The sequence below is a fragment of the Akebia trifoliata genome, chromosome 7 (assembly GCF_017979445.1).
Source record: "Akebia trifoliata isolate Shusen 1 chromosome 7, ASM1797944v1, whole genome shotgun sequence".
Lineage (NCBI taxonomy): Eukaryota > Viridiplantae > Streptophyta > Magnoliopsida > Ranunculales > Lardizabalaceae > Akebia > Akebia trifoliata.
Window position 1 is genome coordinate 65,001 of NC_141381.1, and position 8,636 is coordinate 73,636.

At 33.0% G+C, this 8,636-nt stretch overlaps 1 long non-coding RNA gene across 2 annotated transcripts in view; it reads left to right on the plus strand.

The window, feature by feature from the left end:
• LOC147397792 (uncharacterized) overlaps positions 1-7,867 on the plus strand; it is a 15,518-nt gene extending 7,651 nt beyond the window's left edge. The window contains exons 6-11 of one of the 2 annotated variants that reach the window (XR_015179593.1): positions 88-345; positions 1,743-1,799; positions 5,170-5,238; positions 5,336-5,525; positions 5,799-5,824; positions 7,481-7,867. This is a non-coding gene — a long non-coding RNA (uncharacterized LOC147397792). Of the gene's footprint in view, positions 1-87; positions 350-1,742; positions 1,800-5,169; positions 5,239-5,335; positions 5,526-5,798; positions 5,825-7,480 lie in introns of both variants that reach the window. The other variant, XR_015179592.1, reaches the window with a different exon arrangement.
• The last annotated feature ends 769 nt before the right edge of the window (positions 7,868-8,636 follow it).

Below are 8,636 nucleotides of genomic sequence, written 5' to 3' on the forward strand. Positions count from 1 at the left end.
TTTCCTTTGTTATAGTTATGAAGTTTTTGACATTCATGTTTGATTTTGTTCAGACAGTGCTTGACTCTTAGTCCCAATCTTGTGCAGGGCCTATAACATTAATCATAATTGACCTCCACATGGCTCTTGGCTCCGAAAATGGGATGGAGCACAGTGCAAGTAAAGATGGTTCCGTAGAATGGTTGACATTTCCAAATTACATCTCACAAAGCCTTGAGGTTATCGATTTTCTGGCTTCGAGGTACAATATGTGCCTTGCACTTACAACGCTAAGTGGAGATTTCTTCCTACCTCCTCTGGTGCGTCTTTGCTGTCCTAGTGAACGAAGTGGTGGCTCCCTATACTGTTAGTATGCAATAACAAATCCTTAAACTCATTTCCCTATATTGGTATGCCTGCAAGCTTATACCATGCCAATTTTTGGGCTGGTTGTGTGTGATATGTTTTTATTCAAAATTTAAGTAGGGGAAAGTAGGAGAAAACAATCTAAACAAAAGCCCCTTCCGTCATTACAAGTTAATTAGTTCATCCTTCATGTTCTTTGACTTTTATGTGCTTTTATGCTAGCTCTTGCTTGCTCTTTCTTTGAATATTGCTTGCCTGATTTATGTATGTCTCAAAAACCTATCGTTCAATTTGGTGGCACCACCGTAGGTATATGAGTAGCCTTGGTAATAAAAGGGTTGAACTCTTTGATATGGGAGCTGGAGGTAGTGACCCTATAGTTGAGGACAACGTTCAAATGGATAAACAATGTAAAATACTAATAAACAAATATAAAAAATTTAATCCTCATTCCCAAAGACTTATCCGAATGAGAGAATGTTTATATCTGCTTTCAGTATCTCCATCCATGTTCTTTTGGGTCTTTTAGATTGGAACCATGAATATTTTTTCTAACTGGGACTGTAATTGTCCTTCATTGAACAAGTCGAAACCATCTTAGTCTTCTTTCTTTACTCGTACATTTTCTTTAATGCATTCGTTTCTAATTTATTTTATCTTCATTAGTATTTCCTCATATCCTTCTCAACATCCTCATCTTGGCTACAATTAATTTTTTTTAATATGATGCTTTTTAACTATCCAACATTTAGTTCCATGAAGCATAGTTAGTCTTATTGTTGTTCTATAAAAAAATTATTTTAATTTGATTAATATGCATTTGTCACATAGACTTCTAGAAGCACATCTACTTTAACCATCCAAATATGTCTTTATGGGAAATATCTTCTTCATTCTCTACATCCATATTTATAATTAACCGGTCGCTTCAGGGTATTTCTAGAGGATCATTTTTTAATGGACATTCTTCCTCTTGGGTGTTAGCACTAGATTCGGTGCTCCAACATCCGCTCCATAATTGTAGATTTCTAGTTTTGTGTTGATTCTCTTTGTGGTCTCGTCAACTAATACTTCATGGCATGTGCTCTTGAATATTGATATAGACCAATTGAAATAAGCTTTTGGGGGAAAATGCCTCTCCTTATGAGAGCCTTGCCTTTAGGTGAGACTGCCTACAATGCCTTTGGTTTTGTCTATACATCTTGTTGTTGTTGACTTGGATTGTCTTGTAGCAATGTCTAATCAAGAGCTTATTTATGCTATGAGAAACAAGATGAATGAGACTAATCAGGCTATTGAATGCTAAAAAATGGTGTAGAATTGACTTGGAAATATTTTATTTTTGCTTAATAATTTGGTATAATCAGTGTGTCCTCACCTTAAAGATTGATGTGTAGGTTGTGGAGCAAACAATTGAAGTGGGAACTCAAACTGCAATAACCTTGAAGGATCAGGTGAGTAATCTTCATATATGCTTGGTCCTCCAGCTTCCTGTTGTCTGAGTATTTTACATGGCTCTATTTAAGGATATGGAAATATCTTCATTCGACCCACACCCAACCCATTGCCAGCACTAGTGTTGGATCTTTGACATGGCAAAAAATTTAAAACACCATCCAAATCTGGATTTCATTTTGATAAGTCTAATTGAATTTTAACATTTGCTATGATTTCTTCTTTTTCTCATTTCACACTCTTTTGCGAAACCTTAACCCTAGAGGGTAATTCTAACCCACCGCATTCGCTAATCCAATCTGATTTCGATCTATTTTCACTGATAGTGAGTTTTTTTTTTTTTCTTTTAGATTGATTTAATTTTGTTCAAAATACCTATCAATTTTTTTTTTTGTTCCAAATGTTTATGTTTTCTGGAGAAGATCCTATAAATATGAGATTTAGTTATTTTTAAAAAGTTTTCCATTCTCCCCCAAAACTGATAGAATCTCTTTCTCAGGCCCTCATTGATTCCCCTCTCTTCGTATAGGAGCGTAAACATTTCAAAATCTCATTTTCACCAAAAAAAATAAAAAATCTTTTAGAAAACTACATGCTACCAATCAAACATAGCCTCTGATGGGTATAATGGATAGTGATGTCAACCTTATGTAATTATAGAATTTTTAGATAATTCTCTGTTGTACTCCATAATAGTGCATACGGAGACGTCTCATTTGTCCTTTTGCAGAAATTTCCTAAAAGTGCATGCTATACTCTTGTAGTTCTTGGATTCACTCCCAGAAATTGTTGCAAGTACGGGAAGTAGTGACCAATTATCAATATTTAATGACTTCTTATGCTTTTATTTTCGTAGATCAATATTTTCTCATTGTTTTCATGGTTAGTTGCTAGGAGTAGTAGTTAGCCCAATGTTTTGAACATCTTTAGAACACAAAATCTTGGTATTGTAAATCATTAGCAATCCTTTATGTTAGTATTTATTGCCAAAAATAACGAATAAATTATGCTATCCCTAGAAAAGAAGAAAAGACTCCTAGCTTACAGCCATATCCCATTAACTATTAAATGCAACATGAATTACCATGGTACCTTTTATCCATTAGTTCATGACTTCAAGCTTGGGAAAAATTGGTGTACCTTACATTAACACCGATTTTGTTTCCAAACCGTGCCGTAAGCTTGGGCATTCACTAGTGTGTGTGTGAGCATATATATATAGATAATCTTTGGTTGAGTTGACTTTACAAATTAAAATTTTTGCTACATGTCAAATTCATATGATCAATTAGTGCGTTGACACATTCAATCTTTTAGATTTAAAAAATAATAAAAAATTCATAGTTGTTCAAGTGAGTTGATTTGATAATGTTATTTGTGGGAAATGTTGAATTTGTTTAATTAGTGCAAAACCTCAAATATACTTACTAACAACACATGCACTAGAAGTCCTTGAACCCTAAAAATTGTTAGGGAGGTGTTATTAGTTTTAGTTAGATAAGAGTTTCCTAAAATTTTTCATTTTTTCAGAATTGGAAAATCTTAGATTATTTGTACAATTTATAAGGTTCGTATGTTTTTTGTAAATTATTTTATTTGTTCAAGAAATGCAAGTTTTTTAGTTGAAAATGTTATTGGGTAATTTTTTGGGTTTGATTATGGTTTATCTTTTCATTTTTTATTTGGTTTTAAAACTGGAATTTTGAATTTGATTCTGGTTATGAATTTTATGCAACTTATTTCCAATATAATTTTTTTTACTTGATTGGCAAAGTTAATTTGTTGATTAATAGATATTACTAATGTAGTATTTCATTATGTATTTTATCTGATATTTTTCACAAGGTCATTGCTTCCATTTGCACTAAATTTTTTTCCTATTTAGTTTTTTTGGTTGCAGATGATTTTTTTTAGATTAAGAAACTTTGGGAGTACTGGATTTTGTTGCTACTTCCGCTACTTCTTTGGTAATTGATTTTGCATTAAAGCATATGTACATTTGATGGCAGCCTATTAGATTCCTAGATTCTTAGCTACTGGATTGAATAATCTGTCTACTTAATTATTATTCGATATAATGACAATAACAATTTGCTTCATCCCTAAACACACAAATCTTGATATCCAGTGTCTTGTAGAATACTTTTGGACCTAATAACCCAATAAATGGTTCTATACGCATTCATTCAACTTGATTTGTAGGTCTAATCAATACGCATTCACAAAGTACTTCCATATTTCTACTTTTACATGGTTGTATTGTTTTTCTTTTGATAAACATTTGACATCTTGAAGATACTAAGAGCGCAAGTTCTGTCTGCTAAACTTGTGCACCTTTTTGCCTTCAACGTTAGCTACATCTGAGGTATTTTGTTTGTCATTTTAATTTTAATTTTCATGTTAAGATAAGTTACTGCAAGTTATTTCTTATGATTAGTCAGGTTGCTTTCTTATTTTTTAGTCCCTCTCCATGAAGGTTGCCTCGGAGAACCCAATGTCTTTTATTTGATTTTATTTTTCATTTTTATTATTTGAAGTTGATGATTATTGTTTTTAACATGAAATTTTAGAAAACAAAGTAGCTTGATCTTACCATTGCAAGTTATGCACCAATCCAGTCCTACTAGGGATGGCAATTTTGCTCCCTCTCGCCGGTGCCTCGACCCACCCCTAGATGGTCGATTTTTCCCACTTTTAAATGATTTCAGGGTGGTTATGTTACTAGAAATGAAAAAGTCAATTCCATTTCGGGGCGGGGACAGTTTTGATGTACCCCGCCCCAATTATATTTATATATATTAAATCTCTTGGTGAAACTTAGATTAAATTTATTTTAATTTTTAAACGTGCATTTTTCATTGCTTCAGTTGGTACTTATGCGTCTCTGTGTAACATTAGAATGCGCACGTCTATCCACTTATTATTGTACAGTTGTCCCATTTTTTGAAAATCCCTCCTGCTATTCTTGTCTATAGAATCACACCCTACCCCACACCATCCCACCCAGAAGAATGTTTTAAGTAGGGTGATTAACATAGAATGTTTAAATAGAGTGATTCTCTAGAGAAATACTTGATGCCATGCACTTTCTTGTTTTTAAGTTATTTTTCATATTCTTTGTAAAATAGAGTGATTGCTGATCTTAAATTATTTTACCTACAAAAATTTTTCCCAGGTTTTAAATATGTCCAAAATAAATCAAGAGCACTACTTTCTGATTAATGGAGAGGTTTAATTGTAAAAGTGCAAGTGAGGTTATGGAAAATGAAGAAAACATTGTGCAGAATAGGTAGTCGATGAATTTTTTTCCCCTTTAATTTCTTATGGTACCTAGTGTGTTGATTTTTATGAACGGTATTGGTTTTTTAGTTAGAGGAATGATTTACTATCGGAGGGCTTTGAAGCTTCAAGATTTCCTTGACATGGCTTCTGAAAGTGGTAACCACAACAAAACTTCTTTTGCAATGTTTCTAGTGATGTGGTTAATCTTTTTTTGGGTGATTATGTTGTGATTCTTTTCATTTTGAACATATAGAGATTTTGGAAGGCTACAAGGCAGTTATTGTTCCATCAGAGGAATAGAAGAAGGGCCAGAGATCACTCTATGTTCAACTAGAGGCTGTGGCTGACATGAAATTCACATATGTTGCTACTTGTCAGAATTATGGAAATCAGAAGCAATGTGGAGATCGTCGTGCGATGGACATTCTAAATTTGATGGTTAAGTATGTTTTCTGTTCTATAAAGTCAACTAACGTTTTTTGAATTTCATGTTTGCTAGATTTTTCTATTTGTTGTATAGGCCCTGTGTAGTTTTATTTGTTGATGTGAAATATTATATCATGAAAAGGGTACTGCAAGATAGGATTCTCACAGAACCAATTATCCTTTACAATTACACAGAACCAAATCCACTATAATTGTGTTAAATATGGTTTCTCCTGACAAGATCACATCATTAGCATACCTACTAACCCTCAAATATATTGGTGTTTCAGGTGATGAAGCTGAGGTTGCAAAGGTGGTAAGATTTAATTTCAATGCGAATTTATCTTGACATTCGTTGCCATATACAACAAAAAATCGTTTAGTATGGAGAGTACATTACCCCACAAGTGAATGCATTCGCTTAGGCAATAGTGAATGCATTCACTATACCACTTTAGAAAAGTGAAGTGTTATAGTGAATGCATTCGCTTAGATCTCAGACTTGGGCAATTTCTGAAAATTTCTGACTTTGCACCACCCTTTGCTTGCATGCAACCAATTACTCCCCACTGTGTTTAGCAAGCCATTAGAAGTAGTCCCCCAGTAGAATTTATGTTGTTGTCACACTCTCAGTATCAATATGTATCTTTGGTATTATGGATTATATAGATGAAGATCTATGTTTGGTAGTATAATCTAATAGATTGTGTATATGGTGTGGCATGCAAAGATATCCATTTTTGTAAATATGTTTTTGAATAACTATGTTTGGTTTTATAAACAGGCGAATTACGATATCTTGTGTATAGGGTGGTTTAGGAAAATGGTAAAAATATTTAGAGAAGTGTAGATACATCCATCTTTGCAAATAAGTTTTGTTTCAGAAACACTTATAACTCTCCCTAAACTCTTGTTTTTCTAATCATAATATGTTTATTTCACCCTCACTACAACTATCTAAAATTACCATTCTGCCACCTCAAAGGAGGCAAATGTGTTTTGGTCTATTTTTATTTTGCGTAAGGGCCTTTAATTATTTGGTAGTGGTGGCATTGAGATAGGTTAAAACCTCAATCATCTCCAAAAGCCTCTCCACACTAGTGAGCTCCTAGTCATTAAGTTCCTCTTGAAACCAAAATTCCACGACCCCAACAAGTAATCTTGTCTTTGCTTGAAATTGATTCTATGTATTTTAAGTTTTTCACTTAGTGGGTCTAAACACTTGTAGAAAATTGTATGGTTGAATGTGCCAGAGATGAAGCTCATCCACTGTACATGACCATGTTTGTGTCTAATTGATCAGATCCTAATCTTGTACATTGTTTTTAGATATTGTTGCTTGTCATAAAAGTAACCAAATGTCTTCTTAAGTACCCATTTACAAGAGATTTAAAGTAGGGTTGGAATGTTATCTCCATGTAAGTATCATAGTCAATAATTCATGTCCAAATTAGAGATGACTTGTTCAAAGAATTAGACTTCGATTCTTTTGGGATTTCATATTAAGATGGGAGCAAGTGTATTATGCCGCAGTTCGTTTCCTTTTGTTTGTGTTAGAATTGTCATATCAACCTCCTAATATACTCAATTTACAATTGCTGTAATTTTGGTTTCCCAAAACTAGTGAATTTGGCCTCTATTTTATGTTTGCATTGGTTTTGAATGAATTAATTGCTTATTCAAGAAGGAATTTTCTTGGTATATTTATTTGTAGACAAAGTAGTGTTGGTTGATGGAAGTATGAAAGTAGATGTGGGTGAATTAGCGCATCTTTCCAGCTTTGGTGAGTTCTCTGTTTGAGTCATGGGTGACGTTGGGGTCTTTTGTAAACTTGTAAAGTGTGTAACTTATTCTTCAATTTTCATGCTCATTTTTTATGTATTGGACAATTTCTCAAGTTTTAGCTGATGTTGCTTTCTCAATTTCTCGAGTTCTGATTTACTATTGCTGTAATTCAACAACAATTGTGCAGGTAATGCGTGAATCGGGTTTGAGCACAAACAGTGGCTAGTCCTTTCTATGATTATCTTGAGGGTTGTACGGAACGTAATGGTGATTTTAGAAGTTGCGAGAGAAATAATAGAGTTGAGTGGTGTGACCAACTAAGAATTGATACCATCACTATTCTACAACTCTTTTTGAGTTCATCCAAGCCAGTGCTTCTTTTTGCTGTAGTCCGTACTCTTCTCCTCTCTTTAAATCACAACTAGTTCTTCCATTTTTTTTTCGGTACATATTTCTCTTCAATAATCACATGGCGTCACTTATCATAGAAAATTATAATAACTATATGCTACATATGTAATATATTTTCTAGTTGTTTTTGTTTTGTTATCTGTTTTCCTTTTCTTCTTTTTTTTGGGTGCAACTTCTAGTATTTTTTGTTAAAATTACAGCAATACAAGGGTATTGAGCTCTCTAAACATGTGAAGCATTATTGTAAGTATGGAAGTACTAAAAGTGCATGCCAACTAGGCTTGAATAGGTTCTTTTGCTAGGTTGGGAAGTTGACATAGGAATTTGGTTCAAAGATGTCAATACTTGCAACATTTTTTTTAATTCTTCAAGATCATTATCCTCTAGAGGAATAATTTCAGTCTATGCAACTAGCATTCCAAACTAGGGTAATAGAAAATGAATTTCTTTTCAAAGATCGTACAATTGATTCCTATATTTTCGGTTCCACCAACTTCGTCGAGGATGGTAGATCTAAACTTTAATCAAAAATCAAGTCGTGAGTTGTCACATTCAATCTTTTAGATTTAAAAAATTCATAGTTGTTCAAGTGAGTTGATTTGATAATGTTATTAATGGAAAAGGTTGAATTTGTTTAATTAGTGCAAAATCTCAAATAAACTTACTACCAACATATGCACTAGAAGTCCTTGAACCTTAAATATTGTTAGGGAGGGATTATTAGTTTTAGTTAGATAAGAGTTTCCTAAAATTTATCTTTTTTTAAGAATTGGAAAACCTTAGATTGTTTGTATAATTTATAAAGTTCGTATGTTTCTTGTGAATTATTTCATTTGTTCGAGAAATGCAAGTTTTTTAGTTGAAAATGTTATTGTGATAGTTATTTGGGTTTGATTTTGGTTTGTCTTTCCATTTTTTAATGTTTCTTTTGG